Consider the following 12224-nt stretch of genomic DNA (forward strand, 5'->3'; position numbering starts at 1 on the left):
ACCATAAACTGATCCACAGCACAGTCTGGCCACTCCTCTTTGAGAAGGGGCCCAAGAAGTGGCACACCTGGACAGAGCCCCCTTCCTCCCCCAAGAGGGATGGAGCCTGAGCATGCTGCAGGAGTCTGCTGGTTTTGAGACTCCAAATGGGGTTGTGTGCCAGAGACAGAAATGCCTGGTCACAGGACCGGTGAGCACAGAGTGGAGGCAGAGACCAGGGAGACACAAAGGATTGACCGTTTTTCTGTGAGGGTGCACTGAGGAGTGGGGTCCTGAGCTCTCAGGTCTGGGGCCAGAAATAGGGAGGCCTCCATGTTCATTCTTATCCCAAAAGATTGGGATCATTCCCTGCATATTTTCAGATCACAATGCTTTGAAAATGAAAATCACAAGAGGAAATGTGGAAAGAACTCAAATACATGGAGGCTAGAGAGCGTCCTACTAAAGAATGTATGGGTCAACCAGTCAATTCAAGATGAATTTTAAAAATTCATGGAAACACAAGAGAATGAAAACACAACCATTCAATATCTCTGGAATCCAGCAAAGGTGGTCCTAGGAGGAAAGTATGTAGCACTACAAGTGTTTCTCAAGAACCAAGAAAGGCCTCAAATAGACAACCTAACCCTACACCTAAAGGAGCTGGAGAAAGAGTAGCATAGAAAGCCTAAACCCAGAAGGACAAGAGAAATAATAAAGATTAGAGCAGAAATCATTGAAGTAGAAAGCAAAAGAATAGTAGAACAATTCAACAAAACTAGGAGGCGCTTCTTTGAAAGAATTAATGAGATTGATACACCGCTGGTCAGATTTCTCAAAAAGAACACAGAAAGGACCCAAATAAATAAAATCATGAATCAAGAAGGAGAGATCACACCCAACACCAAGGAAATACAAACAAGTATAAGAACATAGGATGCCGGGATGCCTGGTTGGCTCAGTTGGTTAAGCGGCTGCCTTCGGCTCAGGTCATGATCCCAGCATCCTGGGATCGAGTCCCACATCAGGCTCCTTGCTCGGCAGGGAGCCTGCTTCTCCCTCTGCCTCTGCTACCACTCTGCCTGCCTGTGCTCTCTCTTTCTCTCCCTGACAAATAAATAAAAAATAAATAAATAAAATCTTTAAAAAAAGAAAAAAAAAGAACATAGGATGCCAACTCTATGTCAACCAATCAGGCAGTCTTGAAAAAATGGATGCATTCCCAGAAACATAGAAACAACCAAAACCGACCTGGGAAAAAAGGGAAACCTGAAGAGACTCATAATCAGCACCAACCTTGAAGCAGTCATCAAAAATCCTCCAGGAAACAAGAGCCCAGCACAAGATGGCTTCCGAGGGGAATTCTACCAACCATTTCAAAAAGATTTAATACCTCTTCTTCTGAAACTTCTCCAAAAAAAGAGAACTGGAAGGAAAACTTCCAAACCCTTTCCATAAGGCCAGCATTACCTTGATCCCAAAATCAAAGACCCCGCCCAAAAGGAGAATTAGAGACCACTATCCCCAATGAATATGGATGCAAAAATTCTCACCAGCATACTAGCCAATAGGACCCAACAGCCCATTAAAAGGATAATTCACCACAATCAGATTGAATTTATGCCTGGGCTGCAAGAGTGTTTCGACAACAGCAAATCAATCCATGGAATCCACTGCCTTAATAGAAGAAAGAACAAGAACCGTAGGATCCTCTCAATAGATACAGAAAAAGCATTCGACAAATTAATACATCCCTTCTTGATCAGAACTCTTCACCGTGAAAGGATAAAGGGTATATACCTCCATATCATAAAGGCCAACTATGGGAAACCAACAGAGAATACCACTCCCAATGGGGAAAAACTGAGAGCTTTTCCCTTCAGGTCAGGAACATGACAGGGATACCCATTCTCATCACTACTGTTCAACATAGTACTAGAATTCTTAGCCTCAGCCATCAGACAAGAAAAAGAAATAAAAGGCATCCGAATGAGCAATGAAGAAGTCAAACTCTCACCCTTTGCAGACAATAGGATACTTTCTCTGGAAAACCCAAAAGACTCCACCCCAAAATTGCTAAAACTCATCCAGGAATTCCGTAAAGTGGCAGGATATAAAATCAATACACAGAAATCACTTGCATTTGTCTGCAGCAACAATGCAACAGAAGAACCAGAAATTAAGGAGTCCACCCCATGTATAACCAAGCCCCAAACCATAAGATACTTGGGACTCCATCTAACCAAAAAGGCAAAGGATCTGTACTGCGAAAACCATACCATAGTTATGAATGAAATGGAGGAAGACACAAAGAAATGGAAAAACTTTCCATGGTCATGGATTGGGAGAACAAATATTGTGAAAATGTGTATGCTACTCAGAACAATCCACAGATTCAACGCAATCTCTATCAAAATACAATCCACGTTTTTCATAGAACTGGAATGAATAATCACCAAATTTGTATGAAAGCAGAAAAGATCCCGAAAGCCAATGGGGTGTTGAAAAAGAAAACCATCGCTGATGGCAAAGCAACTGCAGACTTCAAGCTCTAGTACAAAACTGTAATATAAAGACAGTATGATCCTGGCACAAAAACAGGCACACAGATCAATGGAACAGAATAGAAAAACCAGAAATGGACCCTCAACTCTAGGGTCAACTAATGTTCCTCAAAGCAGGAAAGAATATCCAATGGGGGGAAAAGTGTCTTCAATAAATGGTGTTGGGAACAAGGGAAATCCACATGCCGAATAATGAAACTGGACCATTTTCTTATACCATACACAAAAAATAGACTCCAAGTGGATGAAAGACGTCAATTTGAGACAGGAATTCATCCACATCTTTGAGGAGAACAGAGACAGCAACTTCTTTGACCTCAACCACAGCAACTTCTTGCTAGACATGTCTCCAAAGGCAAGGAAAACAAAAGCAAAAAGAAACTATTGGGATTTCATCAAAGCAAACTTTTACACAGCAAAGAAAACAGTCAACAAAACCAGGACAAGAAAAAGAACGAGAGAAGATATTTCAAATGACATATCAGGTAAAGGGCTAGTATCCAAAATCTAGAAAGAACTTATCAAACTCAACACCCACAGAAAAAATAATCCAATCAAGAAATAGGGCAGGGGCGGCCTGGGTGGCTCAGTGGGTTAAGGCCTCTGCTTTCGGCTCGGGTCATGATCTCAGGGTCCTGGGATCGAGCCCCGCATCTGACTCTCTGCTCAGCAGGGAGCCTGCTTCCTCCCTCTCGCTCTGCCTGCTTCTATGCCTACTTGTGAACTCTGTCTGTCAAATAAGTAAATAAAATCTTAAAAAAAAAAAAAGAAAAAGGGCAAAAACATGAACAGACATCTCTCCAAAGAAGACATCCAAATGGCCAACAGACATTTAGAAAAGTTCTCAACATCCCTCGATATTAGGAAAATACAAATCAAGTCCATAATGAGATACCACCTTACACCAGTCAGAATGGCTAAAATGAACAAGTCAGGAAATGACAGGTGTTGGTAAGGATGTGGAAAAGGGGAACCTTTTCATACAGTTGGTGGGAATGCAAGCTGGAGAAGCCATCCTGGAAAACAGTGTGGAGGTTCTTCAAGAAGTTGAAAATAGAGCTACCCTACAACCCTGCAACTGCACAACTGGGTATTTAATCTAAACCACTAAAGGTGCCATGTTTGAGTGATAAAATCCACAAGTCAGGGAATGTTCTGTGCAGCATGGAGACGAAAGTTACCCTGCAGGATGGGTACAGGCTCCCCCGCTACTTGAAAGTAGAGTGTTCCTAGGAAACCTCTCACCGCAGAAGTGGTATAAATGGAAAAAGGAACTACCATTCATTTCTACAGAAAAATGAGTGAGCATGCTCAGATACCAACAGTTCCTTCTTTTTGGCTCTTTTTATGCCTCAGGACACAACATCCTCACGGATGCCCAAAATAAATGGAGAGAAAGCACAGCAGATGCTCACAGATGCAATTCAAAGTGCCGGTGGCTGGACACAGAGAGCGGTGCCCAGGAAGGAGCTGGTTGGGGTACACGCCACCTCTGTAGCGGTTCCCCACAAAGCAGATGCTGAACACAATGTCCACTTTTTGACTTTTTTCTTAAGAGAGAAATCCTCTTCAGGTTTCTTTCTGCTACTGGAGCTTGGTAATAACATAGATCTTTCAAAAAAGCCAAGTGTCTTACCATCATCTTTGAGAAAAGTGGGGGAGACATGTACATGAAAATTGCTGAGGGTAGAAGTTCAGAGTTCTCCCAGACACAAACATCAGCAGGTCCTCTGTGAAAGGCACCTTCCTCAGCAGGTGGAACACGGACTACCTCCTATCCCCAGAAACCTCCTCCTTTGCCTCGCTCAGGACAACCCACAAGAGCTCAGAGTTACCTCAGATCTTTTCTCCCATTCCCAATATCGAACCCATCGACAAATCCTGTGAACTCCGTCTTCAATAGGTACCCGGAATAGCATAACCCCTCCTTCCAAGGCCACCACCCTGGTCCACACTGGAGCTCATCTTTTGCCTGACTTCCTGGAAAAGCTTCATCATTGACCTCCCTTCCCTATCCTCAATCTGGGTCATCAGTTCTCAACACTGTAGCCAGGATGGCCCAGTGAAACAGGGTCCCATGGGTTCACAGCCCTGCAATGGTTTTCTGTCACCCTGTCACCTCCCTGAGGTCATGTCTTAAGCTGTCTCCTGTGGCCATAAGGCTTGCTGCTCCTGCTCCTGGATATATGTGACATGCTCCTGCCCCAGGGCCTTTACATATGCATTCCCTTCTGTTTAGAAGGCTCTTGGTGTGATATCACTTACCTTCTTTAGAACTTGACTCAAGCATCACCTTCCTAGTGAAGTTCCAACTGGCCACTATATGAATAGCAAGCACCACCATCACCCCCGCTCAGCACCCCAGCCCTGTCTCTTGCTTTATATTTCCAGAGCAGTTATCACAGTCATCAGGCCATCTCACCAAGGGGGAAATGGAGCCCTACTCAGATGGTTTCACCCCAGACTCCCTCTCATTTCCTAGTCCAGAGCTCTGGGGGGAAAGGCGACCAGAGCTCTTGCACAGCCACGATGCCTGGGACAATGGGTTCCCTTACAGCACCCTGAAGACCATCAGGAAAATGAGCCATGAGAAGAATCCACTTGCACACGAAACCTGGAACCAGACACCTTCCTCGATTCCAGGGGAGCACATACACTTCCTCCCTTCGCCTGATGTGCTCACCTGAGACAGCTGAGCAGAGAAGCCTCCAGGGTCCACATCTCCCTCTGGTCAAGGTCCTGGGAAACAGAGAGCTCTCCTCCCTGCACCAGCCACCTGTGATTGAGGTCTGGCATCCCCCTGTGCTGGGGCAGAATGGTGCACCTGTCCTCTTTCCTGGGACGTCATCACACACCAAGCTTTGCTGCACAGTTTTCAGGATGGAACCTGTGGCAGCAGCCAACACCCAGGATCGGTCTTAGTCTCACACATCCGGCCACGTGTGGAACTAGAGCTTCAAGGACACTGGTGAGTCGTGTGGCCTTGAAACCTAATGGCAGGAGCTGAGATTTCAGTTCCAAATGAAAACTGGCCTCTTCCACACAGCACAGGAAAGTGGAGGATTTCTCAGGGGTGCGACTCTGGAAGAAGTGCTCCTGCCGGCGGAATTCACAGGCACCAGGCAGAGGACACCTGCGGTGCCTCGTCTGAGGAAGCAAGGGGCACACTGGGCAAGAATCCAGAATGTTGCTGGTGGGCACCCACCAAGCCTCCTGCTGAGACGAGGGCCTGAGAACCCAACAGGAAGCAAGTTTCCTATCACATCTGCATCAGGAGGGCTGGCTGGGAAGCAGAGCCCCATCCCTGGAGCAAGCTGACCTGTGCATCCTGACCGAAGGCCACCACCATGGCTCACAGTCTCCCAGCTGTGATCTGACTCCCCTGCCAGGCCCACACCTGCTGACACTGTGACTCCTAACACCAGGAGACTGCTTTCCTCCCCAGCTCAGTGCTGCTCACAGGGAAGCCAACTCCAGCCTCAGAAGCGTGTTCAGTGTTCAAAAGGCAGGAACGGGTCCGTTTAGGCAGACCAGCCGAGCGCCTGTGTGTGCAGGATACTCGGACCACATTTTCCCTCAACACCCACGCTTCCAAGTCCAAATTTCAAACCCTCACTCACTGGGCACGGAGCACCACATCAGCATGAACACAGCTCTTTCAAATCTCTAGTCTCCCATTCCTCCAAATCAGAAGCCAAGCTCCAGGCCCCACTCCATTTTCCCTTCAGAGAAGTAAGGGAGAAGAGAGAACAAAGCGCTCCGTGTGCACAGCTCACTTCTATCCAAATAGAACTCCGTGTTCTTCCTCATACGGGCAGCCTGACATCGCCCATACTAATGAGAGGGGCCACAAGTTCAGTCCTCATATATATATCTGACCTTGTGTTTTTCCTTTTGGTATTTGGATCTTGAAGTCAATGTCTACATTGCTTAAAATAATAATAATGATGATGATGACTTGGTCACGTAAAGGTTGGGGTCTCCACAACCAGACAACACAGCTCTGGTTCAGATAAGGATGAAGACACAATCTCTTCGCAGGAAGCAAAGCCCAGACTCAGGGATCCTGACATGCCTCACAGGCCATGGGTTCCTTTGCTCCGTGGAGTTGTCCGAGTGCAAAGGATGCTGGCGCCCTCCAGGGTTCATTCTGTTTTCTTCATCAATTCCCCAGGTCAAGTCACAAGGGACTCACCAGTCAGGTTTCAGAGCCCAGAATGGGCCACCAGATGAACAGCCACGCCCCCTCCCAGGGAGGGTAGATTTTCTCTGGGAGCACAACGAGCCACTTCCCGAGCTACTCAACAACCTACACTCAGTCTCCATTTGCCCTCCTCACCCTGTTAGAGCCCCAGGCCTGTGCTTTTCTTTAAAAAAGATTTTCTAATATTGGAATGTGGTTCACCGAAGAGAAAAACATGAACACCCACAAAGGATTCTTTTAATATTTCAGAAGATTTGTTTCCCATTGTTTAATTAAAACAGGAAATAAAAATGCACAGCTCGCCCCTTCCACTGCCCTGTACGATTCACAGCGGTGACTTAGAGGAGAGCAGGAAACACAAGAGGAACAGAGGTTCTGATGACCCGTCATTTCATCATTGAGGTTTTGAAACTCCACACACACTCAAAGAAAGAAGCCCAAGCCAGCGTCCTGGCCTGGTGATGTAGAGCAGTCTGAACTGGAGTGACAGGGACAGGCGGAGAGCTCACGGGACAGGGACAGAGTGTTGCTGAGGCTGGTGGCACAGAAGAAGGTGCTCTGCCAGCTCTCCACCCAGGCCTCACCTGTCCTCAGCCAGGAAGCTGCTCATAGCCCTGACCTGTCACAGCTGTCACACAGAAGACACATGGCCACCCCTGGAGCCGGCCCTGCCCACACCCTCCTGTCGAACGCACTCCACTCTCCTTCAGGACCCCTGACAGCTCCATCCAGACCTGGAACTGCCTGGTCTGCTGCAGAGCTCCGGGATTCCCCACTCCTGTCAGAGTGACACTGGACCAAGGCTTTCATAAATGTGTCGTATTTCTCTCCACTCACCTTCCTACCTGGGCAAACTGTCAGTCACGTATGGATGGAACACGAACCTGCTCTGAGATCTGGGTCTTTCGCTGCAGCCCTCTGAGCACTCCTCCTGCAGTAAATACATCACCTACAACGGGGGTCACGAAACTAATATTTACAGAATAATACAGCCCGAATCACCTCGTTGTGAGTTGCTCTTCATTAGGCCGAAAGTCTCTGTGTAAACAGCCTTTCCACAGATATTACCTTCCAGCAGTTTCATGAGGAGAAACAAACTCTGTGGGATAAGCTGACTCACCCAGCATCAGGCAAGCAGTTCCAGAACTCACCCCGGGGTGAAGTCCGCCAAGCCCCTTGCCACCACCAGCGTGCCTCTATCCAGGAGAATTCCCAGATGGTCTCCTTCTGACTCCACCACCAGAGGAACTACAGAGAAGTGCAGCACATCAAAATATCTAGATGACACACTGAGTCAAACTAGAAAGTCAAGCTTTCCTTTTAAATGGTAAAAGCCTACTTTGAATCATTTTGAATTTTCCCTCTTCCATAACTGGAGCTCTTCAGATGAAAACACGAATCAGTTATGAAACATCACCTTTGACAAATGACAAGACATCATCCATGTCTCTATCTGGCTGCAGAAAGCCACCAAACTCTAGATGGTGGCGTTCGACCATCCCCCCGGCCCAAGTGAATAAACACTATTAGATGAAGGATCCAGTTCTACGCTAAAAACACACTAAGAGCAAATCTCATCTTCCTTCTCCAATACAAGTGACTTCCTAGGAAGCAGGTGTGCAGATGACATTTTGTACGCAGTAAATGAACAAGAAGATGGCATTTCCTGAGCTGTCCTACCTGCAGGGACACTAAGGAACTCTCGCACCGAACCCAGAATGTGGACAGGGGCTTCGGTTTGACTTCGTGGCTCAACTCGAGAAAAGAGAAAAGCCCAGGAGGTTTTCGGTTAAAAAGAAGTTTTACCTCCAGTCCTGACATGTAAGTGACATTGCGCCCAATGTACCTGCTGCTTTCTCGGAACGCTGACGTCCTGTGACGAGCTGCCTGCCTGACTCAGAAGCTGTTGTTCTAACCTTCAGGTCTCGTGGAGCCAGAGTGGAGAAGTGTTGTCAGGTGGGGATGAGAAGGCGCCTCTGACCTAAGGCCGCCACACCTGCTTCTGTTCCTTCAAGAGGGGGAGACACATACGTGTTTGTTTTTCTCTTTCTTTCTTTCGTTCTTTTTTTTTTTCTCTTTTTTGGAAACACATACTTGTTTCTTAAGTAGTAATTATTAACATTCTAAAGTAGACCAATGACTTTGTCTTTTTTGGAAAAGTGAAATTATCCTTCCAAAGGAACATCTCAACTCACCTGTTCCTCATGCAACTTGAGTGGAGTCTGGTTTCCCCCAGCTTCCAGGCCCCCACCTGGAGGATGCTCCTGCAGGATCCTGACAGCCCATTACCACCATCCCCTGGGACACAGGGCACAATGCTAAAATTGGGGGATGGCTCTGGAGCTCTTACTACCACACATGTGCCGGGGGGGAGACAGGAACCTGGAGGACCCTCCAGTGGGATCCTGACAGCCCATTAGAACCATCCCTGGGGAACACAGGGGACAATGCTGAAGGTGGGGGATGGCTCTGGGGCTTGTTAGCGCCACACCTGTGCCTGGGGGAGGGGGGGCAGCAGGAACCTGAAGGACCCTGGTGAACAACCCTGACAGCCCATTACCACCAACCCCGCAGACAGGGCACAAAATGTTGAAGCTGGGGAATGTTCTGGGGCTTGTTAGCACCACACCTGTGGGGGGTGGGGAACAGAGAACACCCTGCTGAACTCGGGGTGCTGCTCAAGGTCCATTACCTGCACTGTGCCAGGGGACAGAAGGCACCTCACTGAAGCTGGTGACTGTGGGCTGTCTTTACACGCGCTCTTCCTGGGGAACACAGGAAACCCTGAAATGTCCACAACCCATCCCACGAAAGCTTGGGTGAGCCTGGCGCCCTGGAGCTCAGGGGGCTGGGGAAGAGGGCCACTTAATGGACATCAGGCAGAAGAGACTTTCAAGGGAAAAAGAAAACCCATCTGAGTCCCCACAGTGAACTCGATTCGTGCACCCTTCAAGGACCCTACCCCAGGGACCCCCCCGGGCGGGCGCACAGCACGCACTCACGGCAGCAGGATACCTGCCCAGGAGCTCCCAGGTGCCTGCCCCCGCCTCCGCATCCTAAGGCGGCTCTGGGTCCACCCACAGAGGACATAGCTCCACCCCCACGTGCTGGTCGGTGGGGGAGGGTGGTGCCCTGAGCCCACTGGATGCCCCGCCTGCCTGGACCCAGAGACCCGCCCTTACACGCGCACCTCCCTGCTTTTGCAGGTACTCCGGGAGGTGGCGCCTCCTCCCTGGAACACCTGGCTCCGTGGGGCAGCCCTGGGCGGGTCGTGGGCAGGGCCCTCCCTCCCCCAGACATCTGGCCCCTTTCGGAGACCCCTATGGCTGAAGACCACCCTCAGAACCCTGCCCCTTCCGTTCCTGCTGAGCTGTTCCTGGCTCCTGGCAAGTTCTGAGGCTCTCAGACCTTCCCAGTCTTGGGCTTTAAGAAATGCAATGGTTGGGGCGCCTGGGTGGCTCAGTCATTAAGCCTAGGCCTTCAGTTCAGGTCAAGTTCCCAGGGTGCTCTGATGGAGCCCTGCATCTGGCTCCTGGCTCAGTGGGAGCCTGCTTCTCCCTCTCCCACTCCCTCTGCTGTGCTCCCTCTCCCATTGTGTCTCTGTCAAATAATAAATAAATTCTTAGGGGAAAAAAAAGGAAACGCAATGGTTTCCCACATTTCCAAGGCAATTTTAAGACCCCAAAAATAATGCTCTAAACGGGAGGAGCTTCACCTCCTGGTCTCACCCATGGAGTGGAGAGTGCTTCGCAGACCTTCTGAGCATCCTTCCAGGATGAGCCCATTTGTGCTGGAAAATACACACACATGCTTGGCTCTCCAGGGAAGCTCCAGGATGAACAAGAGCAGTCGCCCTTCTGGGCTGTTGGAGGCATGAACCAGGAACACTGATTTTTCACTTAAAAAGAAAACATATTGTTATTGTCTACACTAAAGGAACAAAGCACTTCAAACATTTTAGAGAGAAAAGAAGAGCTTTATTCAAACCCAAGTCAGGACAGCTTTCCTGGGAGACACAATCTTCACAAGGAAGGGAGTGCTCCAGGGGAGGAACATTCGGGTCAGGTTTCTATAATCAGTCTGTTTTGTTTTACATACAGAGTAACACATCATCATGAGGAAGAACATTCCAGAAAGTTACAGACTTTTTCTTATGCTTTCAGTATGTGCAAGTCAGTATGACTTTAATCTTATGGGAGCAGGAGAGGTTCTTTTGTTTTTCTTATCTTTATGTTTGCAATAGCACTTGGGGGGGGGGGGTCTCTTTTTCTTCTCAGTGGAGATGTACAACATGTGCTTGGGGCAGAAATAGGGCCCATGCTCTGAGGTTTTGCCCAGTCATTTGAGCTTGGTAAAATGTTAAAGGTAGCTTCCCTGGGAGCCCAGGATCCAGGCCCATGGATGGTAAAAGACAAAAATTTCCATTATCCTTCTAATTACTACTAAAGAGAGGAACTAGAGACAAAAGCACCTTTCACAATCCTACTAAGAGATCAAAGCGATGCCTACAGAAGCTTACCTGTTCCATGGTCAACACAGGTAACAGAGGTGTTCCTAGAAGCTGGCCTCCTCCCTTTCTCCTGCCCAAATCTCTGAAGCACACAGATCATTTAAAGTCAGAATTTTAGAATCTCCCGACATCTTAGAGATGTCTGGTACCATTCCCTTGGACTACAGAATAAAACAGAGTAGCTCATTGCCACAACACTAATTTAAACATGAAGTCCTAAAGCTTGGATACACTGTCTTAGTTCTTTCCCTGCAGATTAAGTCATAGTCATACCATATAAACACTACGATGGTTGGGAAGTAAGTAGTCATGGATAAGGGAATAGTTTAGCACTGTTTACAAGCATTGTCTCACTTTGTAGAAAAGGCTGAGCTGAGGGTTTTTAAATACTATTTCAGACCTGTCTTGCAGCACATTCTGAACATACCGTAAACTGAATCAATTTTAAAAAGATAGTCCTTTGGTTTCACTTATTTGTGGAGCATAACAAATAGCATGGAGGACAAGGGGAGATGGAGAGGAGAAGGGAGTTGAGGGAAATTGGAAGGGGAGGTGAACCATGAGAGACTATGGACTCTGAAAAACGATCTGAGAATTTTGAAGGGGTGGGGGGTGGGAGGTTGGGGGCACTAGGTGAAGGGTATTGTAGAGGGCACGGATTGCATGGAGCACTGGGTGTGGTGCAAAAATAATGAACACTGTTATGCTGAAAAAAATAAAAAAAAATTAAAAAAAAATAAAATAAAATAAAATACAAATAACTTTAGAGAATTAAAAAAAAAAAAAAAAAAAAAAAAAAAAGATAGTCCTTTCAGTAACTTTAATATCAGAAAAATATTATGTCTCTGTTCCTAGGGATCTTTTGAGTATCTTACTCAGAGGTCCTCCACGCTTCATGATCATGATGGGCAGAGGTGAAAAGGCCAGCTGAATTCATTCCAGTTGACCACACAACAGTAAAATCCTG

General features: G+C 47.6%; 1 pseudogene; it reads right to left on the reverse strand.

Annotated features, from left to right (window-relative positions):
* Positions 1 to 12224, reverse strand: part of LOC125081105 (ubiquitin D-like) — a 54685-nt pseudogene that overhangs the window by 9391 nt on the left and 33070 nt on the right.

This window comes from Lutra lutra, chromosome 11 (assembly GCF_902655055.1).
Source record: "Lutra lutra chromosome 11, mLutLut1.2, whole genome shotgun sequence".
NCBI lineage: Eukaryota > Metazoa > Chordata > Mammalia > Carnivora > Mustelidae > Lutra > Lutra lutra.